Here is a 25,566-nt window from a genome sequence, read left to right as displayed (position 1 = left end):
TTTACTTCGATCAAAAGGTATACCACTCCATGATTTGCTCTTTATTGTATCTATGTGCATCTAGGCCAGATATTATGCTTAGTGTTTGCATGTGTGCCCGTTTTCAAGCTGCACCGAAGGAATCACACCATAAGGCCGTGAAGCATATTCTTCAATATCTAGCTCAGACTCCAACACTTGGATTATGGTATCCCAAGGGCTCAGCTTTTGATATCATTGGATATTCTTACCCTGACTATGCTGGTGATCGTGTGGACCGCAAGTCAACATCAGGCACATGCCATTTCCTCGGACGATCCTTGGTATGTTGGTCCTTGAAGAAACAGAACTGCATATCACTCTCGACTGCTGAAGCAGAGTACATTGCTGCTGGTTCGTGCTGTGCTCAATTGCTATGGATGAAGCAAACCCTCAAGGACTACGGCATCAATGTAAAGAATGTGCCACTCTTTTGTGACAATGAGAGTGCCATCAAGATTTCTCATAACCCAGTTCAACACTCGAAGACAAAGCACATCCAGATTCGCCATCATTTTCTTCGTGATCATGTGTTGAAGGGCGACATCTCAATCGAGCACGTGAAGACTGAAGAATAGCTAGCCGATATCTTCACAAAGCCCTTGGATGAGAAGAGATTTAGCAAGTTGCGGTGTGAGCTAAATATCTTAGAATCTTCGAATGCTCTTTGAAAAGGACACACATCCTAACACTTATGCAAAATTGATGACTTAGATGTGCAACACACGAAGTAACATTTTTCTTCAATCAATGAAGACTAACCCTCTAAGTGTGAAGCAATTAACGAAGAATTTGATTCTCAGAGCCCTACGAAAATTGTATGCGGCGTCTGAAATCATCATTCTTATACGGTGGGTCACGCCACCAACAAAAGTTGAAAATCTTCAATTTGAGTTTTTCTTCATTTTTGAAATTCCTCAGTTGTTCAAATTCTTCAACTTTGCATTGTCTTCACTCTTTCCGTCGTTGTTCTTCATTGACTATATATATATTTGAGTTTTCAGTCCTCTACAGCATTCACTTATTGCTAATTCTTCAAGTTGACTTTTCTGCTAAGTGAATGTGATCGGACCCTTCCCCCTCTATGCTAAACTCAACCCAGTCTGTTCACAAATTCTTCATGTGCGTTCTATTTGAAACCTGCTCAAGATCTTCACTGTGTCCTTGTCAGCTAAAGAATTTGCGAACGAAACTTCAGAACATTCTTATCTGAATTTTCGGCTTCTGCCGCTTAAACCGTTCCACATCCCATGATATGATTATTCTATTCACCCACGATCTCACACGATCTCCACCTCTCAGTACGTGGGTGACACATGTCGCTAGGATGAGAAGGGTCAGGGGCATGTTCGTCCATTTTGCTCGGACGAGCGGTTTTTCACCTTGGCTATAAATACTCCTCACCGTCCTCAGACCGCATTTACCCCGCTCAACCTCACTCCCCTCGCTCCAGCTCTTTGAACTAGCGCCGCCGCTACTTCCATCGTGTCCGGTGAGGAAGAGCTTCACTGCCTTGACCTCATCGCCGTCGTACTCGCGCCGGCCGCGGAAATCTTCTCTCCGCCGCCGCCGTAGCTGTCTTCCGCCGCCAAGTTAGGGCGTGGAAGATCTGAACGGACGAACTTCTCCAATCCACTCCCAGTTCACCGTGTTCTTTGTCAAGGGTAAATAAAATCTATTTTTATTGCCCTTGTTGATTCTGATGTTTTCACAAAATCTTCAAAGTTTATTCTTCAACTTCCACACTCGTAAACACCACACAAGGATCTGTTCTTGATTTGTTTCTATAAGCAACGTTTTTCTTCAAGATTCCTCAGTTGTGTGGATTTTCAATCTATACAACTCTGGAACCTGAGTCAAAGAACGCTTACGCTGCATTTGGATGTCCGTATTGGAGGGCTCCGTAATGAATTGACTGCAATATAATTTCAGCAAGGAAATTGAAATGGACATGAATACGAATTCGCTTGTTTGATTGTTCACTGAATTGCCTCATGAAATCCCAGCGAGGTTTCAATACCAAATCCCATTTGGATGACAAACATTGAAATTGCATATTCACATTGATTGTGAAGCTTTTATGCTTTCATCTACATGAAACATCAAATTGTTCATACACATACGCACAAGAATCACCAAATTTGCCCATACCATACTCACACGAATCACCAAATTTGCCCACATCCACACATATAGAAACCAAAGAGTAGGCAAGCACGGACAGGAAACTTCAGCAGCGACAGTCGTTCATCGTCTACTCCAGCTCCAGGTAGATCGGGGAAGTGAGGGGGCAGGGGGCCCACGGTCGCATCGTGCTTCAACACCGGAGGCGGTGCAGCGCGCAGGAGGTGGAGGGGACTGGCCGGCGGCGGACACCCATGGCCGCCGCGTCGGAGGCGGTGGAGGGGACGGGCATGTGGCGGACACCCATGGTCGCCGAGCTGGAGGCGGTGCATGGTGTGTCAGTGGAGGGGACGAGGGAGATGCGGCGGTGCCGGAAGATGCTGCAAGAGGAGGGGGCTGGGGAGGGAACGCACCTGGACGCCGTCGAGCTTCGCAGTCGCCGCCCAGCTTCGTGGTCGCTGCCTCCCCCTACCTTCTCTCCTTATCTGTTCGCGAGGAAAAAAAGAAGTGAACCAGTATGTTTTGCGGGATGGGGCGATTTCAGCGCAATTCCGAGCCGGAGGCGTCCATATTGCGGGCAGGGTGTTTGCGTGGGAGTGATTTCAGCCTGAAATTTACTTTCATTACCGACCATCAATTCAGAGTGCAGCCAAACAGGTGAAATGGAACTTACCAATACCAAATCCAATACAAGGCCCGCAATGGAGACATCCAAACACATCGTTAGTGAAATTCCTCAAGACACCTCTGGTCAAATTCCTCAAACTTGTTTCTTTTGAAAAACTTCTGAGAATGCATATGACCTCTCCAAATTCTTCGCACATATACTCTGTTCATAGGTACACATGTCCGCTGCTGAATCACTAGGTTCTCATCAACTTAACTCATTTGCAGCGTTCCTTGAAGGCAAATTGCATACCTCATCAGAAAATTCCATTGATCAAAATCCTCAGCTGAAGAAAATGGTTGATGTCAATAGACCTCAGAAGGGAGGCAAGAGACCAGAAGTAAATACAGCATTTGAGATCCTTGATGACATTTATGCAGAATATTGCACTCCTGGTGAAGCCAAACATGGAAAGGAGAAAACAAATCAATGCAAGGTGCACATTCACAGGATTGAGAGAAGATGGGCACGGTAATGGAGGGAGTACAGATATGTTACTCCAAAGTATATGAAGACATTTGCATTAAACCCTCCTTGCCCAAGACCTCCATTGGCACCTGGTCAAGAGCTGATCCCACTAGCCTCAAGCGCGGTGAGGAATATCCTGATGAATGGGCCAAACGACAAGCCAAGTTGGCCAGAGAAGCAATGAAGAAATTCAACGAAGATTCTGCTGCTGCCGCTGCTGAGGCCTCTGCTAGCAAGCCTAAGAAGGCTACGCCCATGAAGCCTGCACACAAGCCCAGTCCCTCAGCAATGCCCTCACGGCCAAGCTCTTCAAAGCCCACACGGCATATTCCTCAAGCACATACCGTTGCAAAACCTTCAGCTGCTGCTGCAAAGTCCTCGGCACCTGCGCATCTCGCCTCTTGCCAAAGGACCACAGGCATCTCATTTGCTTCAGGAGCATCTGCAAGTTCTTCATCTCCTCCTCAGTCTTCAACATGCCCAACTTTGCTGAAGACAAAGGCCACTGCTGGACGAGGCACAAGGCCAAGTCCTCACAAGAAGCAGGTTGCATTCCATGTGTCGTCAAATGAAGACGAAGCTGATGATGATGAACTAGCTGAAATCATCAGAGATAGACAACAAAGGGCCACTAGAGCCAAAGGTAGCAATGTGCCTCTTCTGTTGGATCCCAAGTTGATCCTCGATTTCATTGATCTCTGGCACAAGGACCCCAACACACCTATGCCATATTTCAATCTGACACCTGGCCAAAGTCACATGTTGACATCCTTCATAGGTGAAGAAAAATGGAAGTTTGAAAAGGCCAGGCAACTGAAGAAAGCTCAGTACAAGAAGGAGTGTTTTCTGAAGAATGACAACTGATGAACTTGTGGCCATGCAAGCTGAGATCAAAGCTCTCAGTGATGAATTTGACGCATACCGTGCAGATTGGCTGGGAGCCAAAGTCTCAGAATGGTGGAGGGATTCACCTCAAATGTTGCTGCCTCAACGCAACGTGAAATTCCTCAGGCTGAAGCATCTGCGCAGCCTACTGAAGAACATGCAAGCACAGCTGATGAAAATCAGACTGTTGATGATTCTGAAACCACCAGGGATAATGAAGATATTCCAGCCGCTGGAGAAACTGCCAGGGCAACCTCCAGTGTTGCGCCTGAAGAACAAGCCAGGCCAGAAGCAACTACTACTGTGCCTGAAGAAACCGACAATGCCAGGGCAACTGCATCAGTTGCGCCTAAAGAAACTGCACCAAATTCCTCTGCTCCTCCTACACAAACGACAAGTCCTACCCTTCCTTCTGCATCAGAAGTGAAGAAAACCAAGGCTGCAGAGCGAGCAACTATGAAGAAAAGGAAAGTATCTGCATCATCAGAGTCTTCAGATCCAAAGAAAGCAAAGACTTTGACAAGCTTGTCGGATCACGGGTTCCGGCAAAACCCTCAAGGTTCGAACACTGGGGTGCGCACGAAGATCTCCGCCTACTGATCCACGTCCTAGCTTCGCTAAGATCTCAAGAGCTAACTCGACGAACTCGCAACACAAAGGACACAAGATTTATACTGGTTCGGGCCATCGTTGTGGTGTAATACCCTACTCCAGTGTGGTGGTGGTGGATTGCCTCTTGGGCTGAGGATGAACAATACAAGGGGAAGAATAGCCTCCTAAGGCGAGGTGTTCTTGTGCTTGGTGGGTGTGAGGATGAACTGAATGAGTTCGAGACTAGCTCAGTTGGGTGAGGATCCGATGCCTCCTACTGTGGTGGCTAGCCCTATTTATAGAGGCCCTGGTCCTCTTCCCAAATATTGAGCGAGAAGGGAGCCAACAACGGCCATTTTGAAAGGGGATAGCTAGTACAGCTTATCGTGACAAAAGCAGTCTTCGCCTGCAAAAGGCTCTGGTGGTGACGCCGCCTTGGGCTCCATGGTGACCTCCGTCTTGCCATCCCGCTGGTCTTGGTCTTGTTGCACTGATAAGGAAACCTTTCCTTGATGCCTCGGTATCCGCACCTGCGCTTGCCTCCTTAGCACCAAAGAGGAAACAAGGACACTGTGTGCGCTGGCGCCCGCCTGGCGCCCCGCCTGGTCTCGGTCGTCATGGCTCACGTCACGAGAACCTCGCGAGGTTTGCCTTGCCTTGATCTCTCCGCCGCTCGCGAGCCAACCTGGTGAGGCCACTCCCGAAGGGGTCTTGTGTCATCCGCCTCGCGAGGCTTGGCCCCTCGCGAGGGTCTTGAGTGCTTGCTGGTGAAGATGGGCCGTACGGGCCCGCTCGCAGAGCCACGCCGTGGGCCGCAGGCAGGCAAGTCGGCGGAACCCTGTTCCTAGAACGCCGACAGTAGCTCCCGGGCCCAAGGCGCGCTCGGGCTTGGCTTCGAGGCGAAGCCAAAGGTCAAGTGCTGAGCGCTGCGGGCCCCAATAGTCTGCGGCCTTGGTCGACGCGTGGCGGTTGATTGGACGTGGGTGTCTCCGCTTCCCCATGCTGCCTCGGCAACTGCCCGACTTGAAAAGTCCCTGCGACATGCAAGGAACAACCATCATTACCTGTGATCGTGGGGGCGCTGGTTGGCCTTCTCTTGCTATAAATGGGGAGGGGGAGCGGCGCCCCCGTCGCCCATCTCTTCCCATCCGCTTGCTTCTTCTCCTTCGCACCACTGCCGACACCAATGGCACCCATCCGAAGGTTTTCCGCGGCGGAGAAAGGAAAGACTCCCCTCGACGGGCTGGTGCCGCTCCCGCTGAAGAAGAGGCCGGTCCACTGCCGCGATGCGGCGGCGATGCAGGTGGTGATGAGGCCTTGGTGTGAGCAGCCTCCCCCTGGGTATCCATTACCCCTATACGCCCAAGCCGGGGCTGAGGGGGGAGAGGCGACGAGCGTCGGCACGCGCGCCGTGGACATGGTCGCCATGCCACGATGGCGCGCGTCGCCGCCCCTGGAGTCCATGGCAAGGACTCCTCGTGCGAGCTCGTGCTGTGGGCGGCGATGCCCCCGAGCACATGGATCCGCTTCCCTTCCTTCTTCTCAGCCGAGATGCCGTCGAGGGGGCCCCTCGAGCTTTGGCTGCAGCACGCCGACTGCGACACGCCAACGACTGGAGCGGAGGTTGAGGCCGTCTCCTCAGGGAAGATCTTCATGACCCGAGGCTGGGGTGAGGTCGCCCGAGTGTGTCATGCGGAGGGCGCCCTCGCGATCCACTTCGTGTACGATGGTGCCTCCACGCTGTTTTTTAAGGTCTTCGACGCAGAAGGCCGCCATTTGGAGTGTTGCCCCAGGTGGGGTCATCAGGCTGGTGCCGCAGCTGGGGCAGGGCCTGCTGCCCGTGTTGCCAGCGGCTCCTTTGGAAGCAGCGGCGACACTTGGGAGTCCAGCGATTCTCCCGAGCTCTACGAGACCCCGGAGACGAGCGATGAAAGCTACGTGCCCCCAAGCTCCCGCCGAGCTCGGAGCAGGGCTGCAGCGTCAGGTCGCCACCACCACTGATCTGGATGAGGAATCAAGAAGTGCTCCGTGGGTGTGTGTAAAGGTTTTGTAACATCTCTTGTCAATATTGTCCTTATTATGAACTTGCGCGAGCGCAAGTCCTGCTTTAGCTCGGTCTCCCTTTCCGACCTCGCGACGACTTGGCGCTCTACGCTGACAGGTCCTAGTCCCCAGGCAGGCTGCAGCCGTCGCTGGTATGCCAGGTCGCGTGCCGTGGTCAAGGCCAGGAGGTGAGTCGTCCGAGGTCCGGTAAGAGTTCCTGAGGCGTGATGCTCAGGAGGTCCCCTTTAGAGCTCAAGCAGCCGTCGAGAGGTAAGAAATGGGGGTGACGTTGCTGCAGCAGGGCTGCGGTTAGTATGGTTCATAATTCTTAGCGGTTTAGCCAACCCGGGCTCGGGACTTGACTTGACGGTCTGGAGTCGATTCCTCATGATGCGCCAGATTTGTGCATAGGCGTCCGAAGCATAGCTAAGCCTGGCCCATGTGAGCCTCCCCCCTTCTCCACGCTCTCCTTCATGCTCTACGTCCTCAGGACCCGGCCCTCAAGCGAGCTCAGCCGCTGCTGGTATGCCAAGTCGCATGCCGTGGTCAAGGCCAGGGGGTGAGGGCTGGAGAGCCAGTAAGAGCTCCTAAGTCGCGATGCCCAGGAGCCCCCCTTTTAACGCGCAAGCGGATTGCATGGGAGAAGAGGGAGCTCGCGGTTCCACCTGTCGTCGCCTTCAAGAGATTCCTGCAAGCCAGCACAAGGAGAGACACAGTTTTCCATTACGGTTGCCGGTCCGCCGCCGATTGCTCCGCGAGGAGATGAAGGCACTGAGGGCCTGGTGAGGTGACGTGCGCATGGCATGCCGCGAGCCAGAGCTCGACCGCTCAGGTTTGTCGACGTTGCAGGGACGGACCCGAGCACAAGCGTCGTGCCAGCGTGAGTAGCCCCCGTGGCGGGTGAGAATCAAGCAAGCGATAGTCATAGGTTGATTGAGCATGGAAAGCGTACTGGCTTAAGCAAATGCAGGGAAGATACATGCCACTTGGTCAGGCCTGAGCGACTTGGGGATGATGCAGCACGAGGGGCGCCCCCAGCAAGGTAAGATAAAGACATAAAAAGGGATACATGTCACAGGGACGGACCCACGCGGCCTGGGAATGATGCAGCCCTCGGGGCGCTCCCAGGTAAATAAACTTGGAAAATGTCACCTGACTCTGTTGATGAAGGGATGCTGGGGCAGCTGAAGGTACGCGGCGAAGGGGTCGCTCCTCGCGAGCCACCGGGGCCCTGAGCCTCGAGAGGCTTTTGGGGTCCAGGCGGTTCCTTGAGGATCGTCTCCATCTCCGTCAGGACGGCGTGGTGCCTGGCCTCCTGAGTCGCCAGGGCGCGCTGCAGGTTGCGCTGTTAGGCGGACGCCACGCTCGGCAGGCCAAAAGGCATGCGAACGTAGCTGTGCGGTGGGCCCTCGTAGCGTCCCACGCACGAAGGCCAGAAGAGCTCCTGAGATGCGGCCCTGTTGAGCCCTGGGACGTCGATGTAGACGCACAGCCCGGCATGCTCGCCTGGATGGGGAGCTTCGCCTGGTGAGCGGCGGCCGCCGCGCATGGCCCTTGCGTCTTGCAGTTCCTGAGTGGTCTTGGTGATGAATTCCTGAGCGGTGGGTGCTCCTCGCCCTGTGTTCTCCTGAGGGAAACGTGCCATGAAGCACGCCTCCAAGTGGTGCCCAAGCGTCTCCCTCGTGATGTTGGCAAGGTCTGAGGCCCTCCAGAAGAGAGCCCCCGAGCCCAGCCCGAGGAGGGTGTCGGGCACGCTTTCCTATGCGATGGAGGGAGGCGCCCCAGGTGCGGGCGCTGATCCAGACGTGGTGCCACTTGCCTGACGCCCAGCGCCGTGCAGCTGCTTCTTCTTCTTGGGGCTGGCCTCAGGAGGGCGCTCTTCCTTGCTGTCGGGGTCGTCGATTGCTGCAGATTGGAAGGCACGCTCGAGGGAGCACACCGCATCTCTTTCTTTGCACGGGACTGTGATGATTCCGCCGCTTCCTGGCATCTTGAGGACATTGTAGCCATGATGGGTCACCGCCATGAACTTGGCCAGGGCTGGGTACCCGAGGATCGCATTATATGGCATGCGGATGTGGGCGACATCGAAGTCGACGAGCTCGGTACGGTAGTTGCCGCGCTTTCCGAAGGTAACGGGAAGGCGGGTCTGCCCGATCGGGATGGTGGAGCCGTCGGTCACTCCTGAGAAAGGCTTAGTGGGCTGAAGCTGATCATACGACACTTGGAGGTTGTCGAACATGTCGACGGACAGGACGTTGAGCCCTGCGCCGCCATCAATGAGGGTCCTGGTGACTTGCACGTTGCTAATGACTGGTGAACAAAGCATCGGGAGGGCGCCAGCAGTCGCTGCGCACTTGAGCTGATCTGCTAAGCTGAACGTGGTGGCGCACTTGGACCATCTGAGCGGGCGCGTGGCCTCGAGCTTGGGGAGGACTGCATTCACTTCACGGGCAAACTGTTTGAAGATAGCACGTGGCTCAAGATGAGTCTTCCAAGATGCAGGCGATAGCACGCGGCTCCTGGAAGCCCCCAGCCCCCTCGTCTTGATGGTGGTCGTCATTCCTTCTTGGTGGTGGCGGTAGTGGAGGAATACCGGCGTTGCCCTGAGGACGATCCTCACGAGGCTGATCCCTCCAGGCGCCCTCGCGAGGCTGATCCTGCCAGCGGTCCTCACGAGGCCGGTCGCGCCACTCCTGGCGCGGACCACGGTCATCCCAGCGTCTGCCACCACATCCCCCACCTTGGTCGTAGCCCCGGTCGTTGCGCTCGGGGCGTCGACCAAAGTGTCCTTCTCGGATGGCTCTGAGCTCTTGACAGTCACTGGTTTTGTGGCTATGTAGGTTGTGGAAGGCGCAGAACGGTCGGCTGCTCTTGGATTACTCGGGCTAGTCCCTGCCACGCTTTGTGTCTGGCTCCGCCGCGAGCACGGCTGCTCCCTTGCGCTTCACGTCTTTGTCCTTGGCTTTCTTCTCCTCCGGGTCTGCAGCCGGGAGCTCGAGGAGGGAGAGGCGCCCCTCCTCAGCTCTTGCGCACTTGGTCACTAGGTTGAACAGCTCCGGAGACATGCACAGCTCCTCGTGGATGGCGAGCTCCTCCTTCATCTTGACGTCGCGGACGCCATCAGAGAACGCGGAGATGATGGCCTCGTCCGTCACCTTGGGGATCTTGAGGCGAACATTGTTGAAGCGCTGGATGTACTTCTGGAGGGTCTCTCCTGGTTGTTGCTTCACGCGGCGTAGGTCACCCGCAGCCAGTGGGCGGTCGCGAGTGCCCTGGAAGTTGGCAACGAAACGGTCGCGCATCTTGTTCCAGGAGGAGATGGAGCCTGGAGGCAAGTTCAGAAGCCAAGAGCGGGCACCATCCTTGAGAGCCATGGGGAACCAGTTCGCCATGAATTTCTCGTCGTCATTGGCTGCCTCGATGCTCAGCTCGTAGAGCTGCAGGAACTCCGCAGGGTCGGGGGTGCCTTCGTAGCGAGGAGGCAGATCCGGCTTGAACTTGCCAGGCCAGGCGACGCTACCCAGCTCAGGGGTGAAGGCGCGCCAGCCTGCCGTAGTTACCGGGACTCTGTGCTGGTGGGGAACTTGTCCTCGATGGGGTCCACACACCGCGGCCGCAGGCAGCGCGCGGTCTTGCCGTGGTGGCGCATGGAATGCGGGGGCGCTTTCTCGCGGCCGAGAGACTTCTTGGCAGCTTCTTTCTTCTTGCGCGGGCGCGGGACGCGGCAGGTCGCGCCGTGGGGCCGCGCGCCTTGGCGCCAAGACTCCGTCTTGGGGCAGAGGTGGTGGAGGCGCTCCATGGGCCACGCCGCCCGCGGCTGGTGGAGGGCGAGGCAGCTGTCGGCATTCTGGGAACGGGGGTCCCCAGACTTGCCTGCCTGCGGCCCATGGCGTGGCTATGCTAGCAGGCCGTACGACCCATGTTCATCAACAAGGCATTCAAGACCATCGCGAGGGGCCAAGCCTCGCGGGGCGGACGACGCAAGACCTCCTCAGGAGCGGCCACGCTCGGTAGGCTCGCGAGCAGTGGAGATATCAAGGCGGGGCAAACCTCGCGAGGCTCGCGTGACGTGAGCCGTGACGATCGACACCAGGCGGGCACCAGCGCGCGCAGCGTCCTTGTTTCCTCTTTGGTGCTAAGGAGGCAGGCACAGGCGCGGAGTACCGAGGCATCAAGCAAAGGTTTCCATATCGGTGCAACGAGACCGAAGACCAGCAGGACGGCAAGACGGAGGTCACCATGGAGCCCAAGACGGCGTCACCACCAGAGCCTTTTGCAGGCGAAGACCACTTTTGTCAGGATAGCTTGTACTAGCTGCCCCCTTTCAAATTTTCCCGCCGTTGTTGGCTCCCTTCCCGCTCAATATTCAGGGAGAGGACCAGGGCCTATATAAGTAGAGCTAGCCACCATAGTAGGGGGCATCTGATCTAGAACTCATCGAGTCCTCACCCACACAAGTTCGACAAGTAGAAGAACACCTCAACCTCAGGAGGCTGTTCTTCCCCTTGTACTGTTCATCATCAGCCCAAGAGGCAATCCACCAGCACCACACTGGAGTAGGGTATTACACCACAATGGTGGCCCGAACTAGTATAAACCTCGTGTCTTTCTGTGTTGCGAGTTCGTCGAGTTTGTCCGCGAGATCTTAGCGAGCTAGGGCGTAGATCGGTAGGAGGGAAAGAACTTCGCGCGCACCCCAGAGTTTGAACCTTAAGGGTTTTGCCGGAACCCTAGATCCAACATTTGGCGCGCCAGGTAGGGGTGCGCCGTAGCTTTCCTTCCGTCGCTTCGTTGCTCCGTCGTCTCCATGGCGGACGCTCGCCGCGCTCGAGCTGAGCGCCGGGGTGCCCTCACCGCCCGCGTTGCTCCGACGGCTCCCATCGGTGGCCCACCTCGTCGTTCTCCGTCTCCTGCCGCCAATGGCCCAGCAGGGAACGAGCAGCAAGCGTCGTCGCTACACCCATCGGTGTGGCAGGACAGCTGCACCGCCACTCCATCGCTGACCCCGGCCGGTTCCTCGTCCCACGCACGTCGCGCTCCCATGGATGCGCAGGCTGCGATCCTCATGGCGAACGAGCTCCTGCGCTACCGCCCGGTCGACGACCTCTACGAGGACTGGCTCGACCGCGTCGCCGAGCTCGTCCGCACCGCAGGGGGCTCCCCGGCACCGTTCCACTCTCTGCCTCGCCCTACGCCTGCCACGTGCGACGTGGCTCATGGAGCGCCTCCATCACCTCTGCCCCAAGACTGTGCCTTGGCACCAAGGCGTGCGGCCCCACGGCGTGATCCGCCACGCCCGGTGCCCGCGCGCGAAGAGAGAAGCTGCCAAGAAATTCCTCGGCCGCGAGAAGCTGCACCTGCGCTCCCCGCGCCGCCTCGCCAAGAACGCGCGCTACCTGTGGTGGCGGCACGCGGACCTCATCAAGACCAAGCTCCACCTCTGAGACGGGCCCCGGCGACCACGGCCGGGTGCCGCGCCTTCACCCCCGTGCTGCGTAGCGTCGCCTGGCCGGGCAAGATCAAGCCGGATCTGCCTCCTCACTACGACGGCACCGCCGACCCCGCGGAGTTCCTGCAGCTCTACGAGGTGAGCATCGAAGCGGCCAACGGCGACAAGAAAGTCATGGCGAACTGGTTTCCCATGGCTGTCAAGGATGGTGCCCGCTCCTGGCTCCTGAACCTGCCGTAAGGCTCGATCTCCTCCTGGGACGAGTTGCGCGACCGCTTCATCGCCAACTTCCAGGGCACCCGCGACCGCCCGCCGGCCACGGGCGACTTGCGTCGCATCAAGCAACAACCAGGAGAGACCCTCCAGAAGTACATCCAGCGCTTCAACAACACCCGTCTCAAGATCCCCAAGGTCACGGACGAGGCCATCATCTCTGCGTTCTCCGATGGCGTCCGTGACATCAAGATGAAGGAAGAGCTCGCTATCCACGAGGAGCTGTGCACATCTCAGGAGCTGTTCAACCTGGCAACCAAGTGCGCAAGAGCGGAGGAGGGCCGCCTCTCCCTCCTCGAGCTGCTAGCTGCGGGCGCAGAGGAGAAGAAGGCCAAGGCCAAGGACGTGAAGCGCAAGGAAGCAGCAGTGCTCGCAGCGGAGCCCGACACCAAGCAAGGCAGAGATCAGCCAGAGTCATCCAAGAACAGCCGGCTGTTCTGCGCCTTCCACAACCTGAACACCCACAACACCAGTGACTGTCAAGAGCTCAAAGCCATTCGCGAAGGACGCTACGGTCGACACCCCGAACGCAACGACCGGGGCTACGACCGAGGAGGAGGACGTGGTGGCGGACGCTGGGACGACCGTGGCCAGCGCCAGGAGTGGCGCGACCATCCTCGTGAGGACCGCTGGCAGGATCATCCTCGCGAGGGCGCCTGGAGAGACCATCCTCAGGGCAACGCCGGTCTTCCCCCGTTGTTGCCCCTCACTCCTTGGTCCGTCCTGGTCTCCGGTTGGCCCAACGGCGGTTGAGGTATGCGCGGGGCCGGGCTCTGCCGACGTAGAACATTAATCTACCCTCGCGCACTCTTCATGTAAGCCGTTTGCGCGTCAAGGGGGACTCCTGAGCATCGCGACTCAGGAGCCTAACTAGTCACATAGCCCCTCACTCCTTCGTCCGTCCTGGTCTCCGGTCGGCCCAACAGCGGTTGAGGTATGCACGGGGCCGGGCTTTGCCGACGTAGAACACAAAGCGGACAAGAAGAAAATCGCAAAATATCGAAGCAAATATTACAAAACATATTGTCCTCACAATATCAAATGAAACTTTAACGCCTCCACGAGCCCTGATGCATATTACAGGAATGAAATAGGAGAGTAACTGCAGGTCACCCCTGGACACCTCCATCGCCTGCAGAAGGTGCTCCTCCTTGTGTAATGATGTCTTCACCTGCACCACCAGCCGCAGGATCGGCGGCATCGCCGGACAAGGGTGCGGAGGCAAAGCCGCGGAACTTCTTCAGCAGGGCGTCCACCTGACCTTGCACGGCTGCGGCGGCGGCTGCGCAGTGATCATTAGCCACAGGCTCCAGCAGCTCGTCAAGACAAGCGCTGGGGTCGCGAAGGTGCAGATGGCTGAAGACACGAGTCAATGCAGCTGAACACAGGACGCGAGCTTCTGCCTCTGCCATGGGACCGATACCATCCACAACTTCCTCAAGCGCCTTCACCAAGTGGGGAAGCAGTAGGGGGGGCCGTCCTCATCGGTGGCCAGCGGCCTCTCCAAGCCGTGCTCGTAGAGCGTCTTCAGTGCCTTGCGAGACCTCTCCTCGAGATCGGCAAAGGCCACGCGGTCTTCGGCCAGGACCCGTGGCTTGGCGTCAAGATCGGCCTCCCTCGCCTTCACCTTCCGCTCCAGTTCTTCCAACCGGCTGCGCTCGGCAGCTTGCGTCCTCTCCAACTCCCCCAGCTCAGCGTCACGGTTCTTGACGGCGTCCTCCCGGGCCCTCATCTCCTCCCCCTTCGCCCGGCGGCCGTGTGTTTCTTCGGCGTGCTTGTCGAGTAGGCTCTTCAGCTCGTCCTCCAGCTCTCGGCAGCGGTCACAGGCGGCCTTGGCGTCTTTTAGTGCCGCCTCACGATCGGCTGCAGCATTGGCGGCGCTTTGCTTCTCCTTCTCTAAAGACGCGGCGGCCTGGCTGAGCGTCGCGCGGACCGCCAGGTCAGAGTGAAGCCTGCCAGAGGCCAGTTCCAGGCGCCCGGCCAGCAGGCGTGAGTCCGCGCTCATGAGATCTGCCTGCAGTTGGGTCATCTCTGAAAGAGCACGCTCCAGGACAGCAGCAGAAGCAGAAGAACCTGGGAGTGGAGGCGCGGCAGCGGAAGGAGGCGATGTCGTCACCAGGGCCTAGGAGGCTGCGGGTTCCGGAGCGGTCAGAACCTCATCGGCCGAGCCAGGCGCCGGTACCTCCTAAGCCAGTGGGGGCATGGGGGCTGACTCACCACGGCGATGCTGTTCGTGGCCTCGCGAGGGCGACCGGGTTGGGGAAGTGCGAGTGCTGCTGCCTCCTTTCTCCGCGAAAGGAGGCGCGGCCGCCGTATCCTCCTTCCTTTTCTTCGCCGAAGGCATCGGCCTGGCCAACCAAGGGTGAACGTCAGGAAATAACAAGTACCAGCAGGGACAAGACGAAGCTCAAGGCACTTACCGATCCACCGCGACGTATTCCACCTTCCGCTTGGGGAGCTTGAAGCCCGAAAGTTTCAGAGCCCGGGAAGTAGGCGCGCGGGTTCCGGGGGTAGAAGATGGCGCAGCAGGAGGGCTGGAGGCAGCCCTAGGCGGCATCAAGGCGGAGGCAGCATCCCGAGGGATCAGTGACGACCTACTCCTCGTCGGGACGATGGGCAGTTCTCCCTCGTCCTGGTGGGCATCGACATCGCCATCGTCAGGACGGGCGCGGAGGATTTCAGCCTTGCTCAAGGGGGAGTTTTCCCCCATCTCTTCGAGGGTCGCCTCTGAGTCCCCCTCCTCTTCCTTCCCCCCGCCGAATTCGTCGGAGGACACCTCCACCGGCTTCGGTGCTGCAGGGGCTCCTGTGGGCGCCAGTGGCACCAGCCCGCGCGCGTCGAAGGTTGGCCTGAAGGCGACAAATTCCTCCCAGTCCTTGCGATGGAATAGAGGGACGAAGGCGCTCGGTGGGTACTCCTGGTTGTCCCCAACTATGAGGCATAGAACAGCGGCCAGTTCGTCGCCAGGCAGGGCTTCTGGCCTCAGGCGGGTCTTGTCCCCTTCATCTCCAAGCTTCCACAGGGGGCGCGCGCGCCTGAAGTGGAGCAACTCGCAGCATCAAGAACTCCCTGAGGAGCATGACCCCCGTCACCTTGGCCGCCTTCGCGTTGCCCGGCTTCAGGTCGGTCGTCATCTGACCCAACACAGACAACGCCCGCTCATCAGCGCGGGGCCACCCCTTGTTGAACTGGGGCGCCTCCGTTGGCAACACCAAACGCGGATGGGTGCACTTGGCGTCCATCATAACCCATTTGTCTCGGATGTTGTCGGCCCTCTTCCCGGTGCTCGAGATCGAGTTGGCCTTGCCAGATGCGACGAAATTGGTGCACCCGGAGATGTGTCCATCGCTGATGTGAAGGAAGAAGAACTGGCGTAGAAGCGCCACGGATGCCATCACGCCCAGGTATGCCTCGCAGTAGTAGGCAAAGATGGACAGGAGGAGGATAGAGTTTGGATGGAGGTGCAACGCCTGCAGCCCGTAGTGGTCGAGGACCTCATAAAAGAAATCGGAGAAGGGGGAACCAACCCAACGGCGATGCTGCTCGAGAAGAAGGGGAAGAAGGTGCTTCCTTTAGGCTCTGGCACGTCAGAGGCAAGCTGGAGCTCCGTCTTCCCCCACTCATTGCTCTCCCCCGCCGTCAATAGGCGCGTGAAGGCGAGGCTCTTCTCTGTGACGGTGGGCGCTTCAAGAGCTGGCTAATACCAAGCCGATGTCGAGGAGGTCTTGACCTTGCGCGGCACCATGGGTCGCAGAGAGCAGATCTGGAGGTATCGGTGGCGAGGAGTGAGAAAGGGGATCTGGAGCGAGGCGAGGAAGACGCAATGAAGGCAAGTACTGTCTGCGCCAGCCTTTTGTCAAGTCGAGCAGTTGCCGAGGCAGCATGGGGAAGCAGAGACGCCCACGTCCAATCAACCGCCATGCGTCAACCGAGGCCGCATGCTTTTGGGGCCCGCGGCGCTCCGTACTTGACCTTTGGCTTCGCCTCGAAGCCAAGCCCGAGCGCGCCTTGGGCCCGGGGCTACTGTCGGCGTTCTGGGAACGGGGTCCCCAGACTTGCCTGCCTGCGGCCCACGGCATGGCTATGCTAGCAGGCCGTACAAGCCATCTTCATCGACAAGGCATTCAAGACCCTCGCGAGGGGCCAAGCCTCGCGGGGCGGATGACACAAGACCTCCTCAGGAGCGGCTAGGGATGAAAACGGAGCGGAAACGGATGGAACCGGGTGCTACCATATTTGTTTTCATATTTTTTTTGCAGAAGCGGAAATGAATACGGAAACCCCGGAAATGAATTCGGAAACAAATACTACCGGAAACGGACACAGAGCGAATACAGAGCGGACACGAAAAAAGAACGGTGTGTTGACCGGAACTCAAAACCCCCTTGAATCATAGAGAAACACACACAAAAAACAAAGAAATTTAAGAAATTTTTAACATGGCTACATGATAATATGTTTGTGTTGGTAACATAGGGTAGTATTGTAATAGTACATGACAATTCCGTGTTGTGTCTAGTTGAGAATGTGTGTGGAAGTAAAAGTTGGTCCTCAAATGATCCAGTCTGCTCATTGTGTCATTGTGTGTTGTTTGGTAATTGGGCTACAAAGTAGCCACGGGCCTATAGTAGAAACGGAAATTCCATATTCACGGAAACGGAAAGTTCCGTTTCCGTGTCTGTTCCACCGGAAAACACCGTTCCGTTTTTGTTTCTGTTTCCGCATAAAAAATTCCACTTCCATTTCCATTTTGCAAATTTCCATTTCCGTTTTCATATTTCCTATCCGTTTCCATTTTTCCTCTGGAAAAGCGGAAACTTTCCACTCCATTTTCATCCCTAGGAGCGGCCACGCTCGGTAGGCTCACGAGGAGCAGAGATATCAAGGCGGGGCAAACCTCGCGAGGCTCACGTGACGTGAGCCGTGATGATCGACACCAGGCGGGCGCCAGCGCGCACAGTATCCTTGTTTCCTCTTTGGTGCTAAGGAGGCAGGCGCAGGTGCGGAGTACCGAGGCATCAAGCAAAGGTTTCCATATTGGTGCAACGAGACCGAAGACCAGTAGGACGGCAAGACGGAGGTCACCATGGAGCCCAAGACGACGTCACCACCAGAGCCTTTTGCAGGCGAAGACCACTTTTGTCAGGATAGCTTGTACTAGCTGTCCCCTTTCAAATTTGCCCGCCGTTGTTGGCTCCCTTCCCGCTCGATATTCGGGGAGAGGACCAGGGCCTATATAAGTAGAGCTAGCCACCACAGTAGGGGGCATCTGATCTAGAACTCATCGAGTCCTCACCCACACAAGTTTGACAAGCACAAGAACACCTCAACCTTAGGAGGCCGTTCTTCCCCTTGTACTGTTCATCATCAGCCCAAGAGGCAATCCACCACCACCACACTGGAGTAGGGTATTACACCACAACGGTGGCCCGAACCAGTATAAACCTCGTGTCTTTCTGTGTTGCGAGTTCGTCGAGTTCGTCCGCGAGATCTTAGCGAGCTAGGGCGTAGATCGGTAGGAGGGAAAGAACTTCGCGCGCACCCCAGAGTTCGAACCTTAAGGGTTTTGCCGGAACCCCAGATCCGACAGCGGCGAGAGGGACGGCGCACGGGAGCCTCCTGCGGCGCTGACAAGCTCGGTGATGTAGTCGAGCCAGTCCTTGTAGAGGTCGTCGACGGGGCGGTAGCGCAGGAGCTCACGCGCCATGCACAGAGCGGCCTGCGCGTCCACGGGAGCACGACGAGCGTGGGATGATGAACCGGCCAGGGTCAGCGATGGAGTGGCGGTGCGGCCCTCCCGCCACACTGAGGGGTGCAGCGAGGATGCTTGGTGCTCGTTCCCCGCCGGGCTGGTGGTGGCGTTGGCGGTAGGCGACGGAGAGCGGTGGGGTGGCCCGCGACGGGAGCCGTCTGAGCAATGCGGGCGGCGAGGGCAGCCCTGTGCTCAGCGCGAGCGCGGCGTGCGTCCGCCATGGAGACGATGAAGCAACGGGACGCGGGGCGACGGAAGGGAAGCTTCGGCGCACCCCTACCTGGCGCGCCAAATGTCGGATCACGGGTTCCGGCAAAACCCTCAAGGTTCGAACACTGGGGTGGGCACGAAGATCTCCCCCTACCGATCCACGTCCTAGCTTCGCAAAGATCTCAAGGGCTAACTCGACGAACTCGCAACACAAAGGACACAAGATTTATACTGGTTCGGGCCACCATTGTGGTGTAATACCCTACTCCAGTGTGGTGGTGGTGGATTGCCTCTTGGGCTGAGGATGAACAGTACAAGGGGAAGAACAGCCTCCTGAGGCGAGGTGTTCTTGTGCTTGGTGGGTGTGAGGATGAACTGAATGAGTTCGACACTAGCTTAGTTGGGTGAGGATCCGATGCCTCCTACTGTGGTGGCTAGCCCTAATTATAGAGGCACTGGTCCTCTTCCCAAATATTGAGCGGGAAGGGAACCAACAACGGCCAATTTGAAAGGGACAGCTAGTACAGCTTATCCTGACAAAAGCAGTCTTCGCCTGCAAAAGGCTCTGGTGGTGACGCCGCCTTGGGCTCCGTGGTGACCTCCGTCTTGTCGTACCGCTGGTCTTGGTCTTGTTGCACTGATAAGGAAACCTTTGCTTGACACCTCGGTACTCCGCGCCTGCCCTTGCCTCCTTAGCACCAAAGAGGAAACAAGGACACTGTGTGCGCTGCTCCCGCCTGGTCTCGGTCGTCATGGCTCACGTCACGAGAACCTCACGAGGTTTCCCTTGCCTTGATCTCTCCGCCCTCATGAGCAATCCTAGTGAGGCCACTCCCGAAGGGGTCTTGTGTCGTCCGCCTCGTGAAGCTTGGCCCCTCGCGAGGGTCTTGAGTGCTTGCTGGTGAAGATGGGCCGTACAGGCCCGCTCGCAGAGCCACGGCATGGGCCGCAGGCAGGCAAGTCTGGGGACCCCCGTTCCCAGAACGCCGACAAAGCTCTTATGAAAATCCTATAGATGCTGTTCCCTTATCAAGCATGCCATCAAAGGAGATTGTTCCCTTTGGTGAGGAATATGTGATTCCAAGTGAATCTGATGAAGAAGATCCTTCTGCTGCTACGTCAGAGCAGATTGATGAAGAAATTGAATTGGACAATGTCACTTCAACTCCACTGGTATCATCGCCCATGCCTCAGTTCACAGCTGAACAGGCAGGCATTGAGGAAATTGATGAAGAAGAAGATGTGGATATTGGGTGTTCAACGCCAATCCTGAATGATGACTACTGGGAAAGTCATTACCCCAATTCACCACCCTACAGCCCTCTACAACAGATTCCTCAGTCCCCGGTTAAAACTGAAGAAATTCACACGGGCTCCGAAGAACATCAAGCTTCTCTTCTCACCATTCCCGAAGAAGTTCCTGCCACTAGTGCAGATGTAAATGTTGCTGAGAAATGGAGACCCAGGCAGCTACTGATGACATTGCACCTGAAATTCCTCAGCCTGTGGCTCTAGTGGCTATACCTCAAGAGGCTGTGAAGACATCAACAACAAATCTTCAACCCAAGCCACATAATCCTCACTCCAAGAAGCAGAAGTTCAAGGCTGAAGACTTCTTCAATGAGCATAGTTTCTTCACGGATTACAATCCATATGACTCTGCAATACTTTGACGCAAGCGCTTCTGGACAGCGAGTCAAATGAATTTCTATTCTTCACTGTTGTTTGATAAGGACAAGATTTTTGACCATGAGCAAATTGTTGGGGAACGTAGTATTTAAAAAAATTCCTACGATCACGCAAGATCCATCTAGGAGAAGCATAGCAATGAGTGGGGAGAGTGTGTCCACATACCCTCGTAGACCGAAAGCGGAAGCATTTAGTAACGCTGTTGATGTAGTCGAATGTCTTCACGATCCAACCGATCCAAGTACCGAACGTACGACACCTCCGTGTTAAGCACACGTTTAGCACGATGATGTCCCTCGAGCTCTTGATCCAGTTGAGGACGAGGGAGAGTTCCGTCAGCACGACGGCATGGCGACGGTGATGATGAAGTTACCGGCGCAGGGCTTCGCCTAAGCACTACGACGATATGACCGAGGTGTTAACTGTGGAGGGGGCGCCGCACACAGCTAAGAACAATTGATGTGTGTTCTAGGGGTGCCCTCCCCACGTATATAAAGGAGGGAGAGGGAGGAAGGCAGCCTAGGGCGTGCCCAAGTAGGAGGAATCCTACTTGGGCCCCTAGTCCAATTCACCCCCAACCATATTTGGACAAGGGGGAAAGGAAGGAGGGGGGAGGGGAAGGAAGTAGGAGTCCTACTTCATACTTTCCTTTTCCTCCTCTCCTTTCCCTTTCTCCCGACGTGGCTGGCCCTATAGGGGGCGCACCAGCCCCTTGTGGGCTGGTGTGTTCCCTTACTTGGCCCATTAAGCCCATATGTTTGCCGGGGGTTGCCCGGAACCCCTTCCGGTGACCCGGTATCACCCGGAACACTTCCGGTGTCCAAATACCATCGTCCTATATATGAATCTTTACCTCTCGACCATTTTGAGACTCCTCGTCATGTCTGTGATTTCATCCAGGACTCCGCACAAACTTCGGTCATCAAATCACATAACTCATAATACAAATCATCATCGAACGTTAAGCGTGCGGACCCTACGGGTTCGAGAACTATGTAGACATGACCGAGACACATCTCCGGTCAATAACTGATAACCCACAAGTATAGGGGATCGCAATAGTTTTCGAGGGTAAGTATTTAACCCAAATGTATAGATTTGACACAAGGGGAGCCAAAGAATATTTGAAGGTATTAGCAACTGAGTTGTCAGTTCAACCACACCTGGAGATTAATTATCTACATCAAAGTGATCAGTAGCAAAGTAGTTTGATAGTTTTGATAGTAGTGATAGCAGCAACGGTAACAGTAACAGTGATAGCAGTAATTTGTAGCAAGTGTAACAGTGATGATAGCAATAGTAACGCAGCAAGATAATTAAGGATAAATTCGTAGGCATTGGATCGGTGACTTGTTGGATGATATTCATTATGTGGCAGTTATAACCTAGGACGATACGGCACTAGCTCTAGTTCATCGATATAATGTAGGCATGTATTCCGTAAATAGTCATACGTGCTTTATTAAAAGAACTTGCATGACATCTTTTGTCCTACCCTCCTGTGGCAGCGGGGTCCATATTGGAAACTAAGGGATATTAAGGCCTCCTTTTAATAGAGAACCGGAACAAAGCATTAACACATAGTGAATACATGAACTCCTCAAACTACGGTCATCACCGAGAGTTGGCCCGGTTGTTGTCACTCCAGGGTTGTCGGATCATATGTAACACGTAGTAGGTAACTATAACTTGCAAGATCGGATCTAACACATGGATATAATGATGAATTCATAAATGGTTCAGATCTGAGTTCATGGCACCCGGGCCCAAAGTGACAAGCATTAAGCATAGCAAAGTCATAGCAACATCAATCTAAGAACATAGTGGATACTAGGGATCAGGCCCTAACAAAACTAACTCGATTACATGATGAATCTCATCCAACTCCTTACCGACCAGCGAGCCTACGAAGGAATTACGCATTCCCGGTGGGGAGCATCATGGAATTGGCGATGGAGATGGGTTGGTGATGACGAAGAACGAAGATCCCCCTCTCCGGAGCCCCAAATGGACTCCAGATCTGCCCTCCCAAGGAAGAACTGGGATTGGCGGCGGCTCCGTCTCGTGGATCACGATAATCCTTTCTTCCTAATTTTTTCTGGAATAATGTGATTTTATAGTATCAGGGGGTCATCAGCGGGGCCACCAGGTGGGTACAACCCACCTGGGCGCGCTAGGAGAGGGGGGCGCGCCCTGGTGGGTTGTGCCCACCCAGGGGCCCCTCTCTGGTGGGTCTTGGCTCCAAAAATTCTTATTATTGCTATAAAAAATCCTCGCAAAGTTTCGTTCTATTCCGAGAACTTTTATTTCTGCACAAAAACAACACCATGGTAGTTCTGCTGAAAATAACGTCAGTCTGGGGTTAGTTTCATCCAAATCATGCAAATTAGAGTCCAAAACAAGAGAAAAGCGTGAGAAAAAGTAGATACATTGGAGACGTATCAACTCCCCCAAGCTTAAACCTTTGCTTGTCCTCAAGCAATTCAGTTGATAAACTGAAAGTGAGAAAGAAAAACTTTTACGAACTCTTTTGTTCTTGTTTGGATAAATAATCTTAAACAACACCCAGGTTTTCAACCAACATTATAACTAACCATGTCAAAAATAACTCTTAAAGATTATAATGACTCATATCAATGACATAATCAGCTAGTGAGCAATAATAAGATATCTCAAACAACAACATGTTGTCAAAACAACCATGATATAATATGACAATAATGGTATCTCGCTAGCCCTTTCTGAGACCGCAAAACATAAATGCAGAGCACCTCCGAAGTTCAAGCAGCGACTAAACATTATAATTCATGGTAGAAAAGATCCAGCCATGATGCACCAAACATTAGCTATACACAATGCATAACTCATGACAACTGTGCTCTACTCAGTTTCTGGCGCTTGTTTTTAGAAGGTGGTGACACAAAATAAAAGTAATTAGAAAGTCCCTTCGCAGAGGGAAGCAGTGATTTGCAGAGGTGCTAGAGCTCAATTTTTAAAACAGAGGTAAATGATAATTTTGAGACATGCCCCCTTCTCATTCACTTCACGACCATCAGTTATCAACATCTTCCATGCTAAGCACGCTAGTGGTGGTTCCCAAGCGGAAAGCAAAGGTGTTGATTCCATTGGGAGTTTTTGTTTGATTATTCAAGAGATGAACTCTTTTTCATATTTGCAATTTGGGACTGGGCATCCCTAATACCGCCCATTTCCTCGTGCGATGGCGAGTGAATAAACACTCGACCTAAGGATAACATGCTTAGCACGGAAGATATCGACCACCTCCTGTCATTCAATGAACGATCCAGGCACACAAAAAGGATAATTTTTTAGAAGTTTTTAGTGGTGGCACATGCAAATTTACTTAGGACGACAGGGTAATACCGTATATAGGTAGGTATGGTGGACTCATCTGGAATAACTTTGGGTTCAAGGTTTTGATGTACAAGCAGAATTCCCACTAAGTACAGGTGAAGGCTAGCAATTAAGATTGGGAAGCAGCCAACTAGACAGCAACAACGATCATGACTAGGCATTATGCATAATTAACATTGGACACTAGCATGAGTAGGATATGAACACCATGAACAAAAATATTATAGAGGCTATGTTGGTTTTGATTCAACTACATGCATGAACATGTACCAAGTCAAGCCACTCGAACATTCAGAGGAAGATACCATATCATCATACTACATCACAATCATTTTAACGCTATGTTGATATCCAAGATAAATCATTATCAACTCCCAGCTACTTATGCATGGCATGAGAAACTATAATCTCTAATTGTCATTGCAAACATGTTTAATCATAATGGGCTGAATCATGGGCACTAGGTTAAACATATTTACACAAACAGAACAAGTCGAGTTCATATCAGTTTCTCTTTGCCACGGCCAGTTCATCGAATGTCGTTATTATTGCCTTTCAGTTGCATGACCGAACGATATGAAAATAATAATAGTGCAAGAGTGTCGTGGACTAAGCTGGAATCTGCAAACATTTTATTCAATAGGAGAAGACAAGGTAAAATGTGCTCTTTATTAGTTCGACAGATATTCATATGAGAGCCATTCAACATTTTCATCGTGGTCTTCTCCTCGGTAAGACTTGAATAAAAAGAAAAGAGATTCAGAGAATTACACTAAAATATTTTTGCTTTTCTTCAACAAGCAAATAGAAAGCAAAAAATGAGAAAAACTATTTAAACGGGAAAGCTCCCAACAAGTAAAAGAAGAACAAGGGAATCTTTTTGTATTTTCTTTTTAATACTACTACTAAGCATGCATAGAAAGTAAATTACTACAACTAATTTTTTTGTTTTTATTTTTTCTAAAGTTTTTCAAACACACAAGAAGGAAGCAAGAAAAATAAATCTAAGCATGGATGATACAATGAAAAAGTGTGAGCACCGATATACAGAATAATATGTGAACATGAATATAATGTCGGTGAGAAACACGTACTCCCCCAAGATTAGGCTTTTGGCCTAAGTTGGTAATCGATCAGTAGCCTGGAGGGTCGTAGTCAGCGTGGTAGCTCACGGAGGCTCTCGGTGCGGATGCCTCGGCCTGCCGGGCTGCCACCACTGCTACGTTGTGAGCTCGGGCCTCGCTCTCAAGAACAAAATATCTTCCCTTGCTGTGACAATCAAAGAGAGAAGGCACAGGAAAATATGTGTCCACAACATGTGATTGGTTAAACAACAAATTATAAGTGAAGTCATCAGCCCTTCCCTTGAGAATCTTATGATCTTTTAAGGCATCAAAATCTAAATATCGAGTGGGTAAGATAGGGTCAAAGGGAAAAGGTCAAACAACCAATCCTCGTGCTAAACATGTGGCATGAATTCCACCATAGAACCAGCCACTTTTGGCGTTATGCTGAAGTCTACGTGCAATAGTCGCTCCAAGGTTATAATTCCTTTCACCAGTGAGAGCGGTGTGAATGAGACTCAAGTCTGGCGAGCAAAGTATGATGCAGTCTTGCTTGCCTACTATGCATTTCCCGTTAAATAATGCAAAATACTGGATTGCGGGAAAGTGAACACTTTTTATTCTTCCTTGTCTCACTCCTCTATTTTCACCGTAACAAAGGCTAGTCAAAAAGGTCTCATACTCAGCCTTTGCTGGCTCATCAACCGAACCCCAAAATGGAAGTTTGTAGTGGTAAGCAAAATTCTCTAGTGAGATAGTAAATGGTTCATTATAAAGCATAAAAGACACCCTAGACTCACAAGGAAAATATTTAAATCCTTTGACAAAAGATTCAGTGAGAAGATGGTGCTGTTCACACTTATCTGAGAGGTAGGGACTGAGATCGGCATTGTGAACATATTGCTCAAATTCCTCCTTGATACCCACCTGCACCATATATTCATCGCAAGGCCAT

The sequence above is a fragment of the Triticum aestivum genome, chromosome 5D (genome assembly GCF_018294505.1).
Source record: "Triticum aestivum cultivar Chinese Spring chromosome 5D, IWGSC CS RefSeq v2.1, whole genome shotgun sequence".
Lineage (NCBI taxonomy): Eukaryota > Viridiplantae > Streptophyta > Magnoliopsida > Poales > Poaceae > Triticum > Triticum aestivum.
This window is presented reverse-complemented; position numbering follows the sequence as displayed.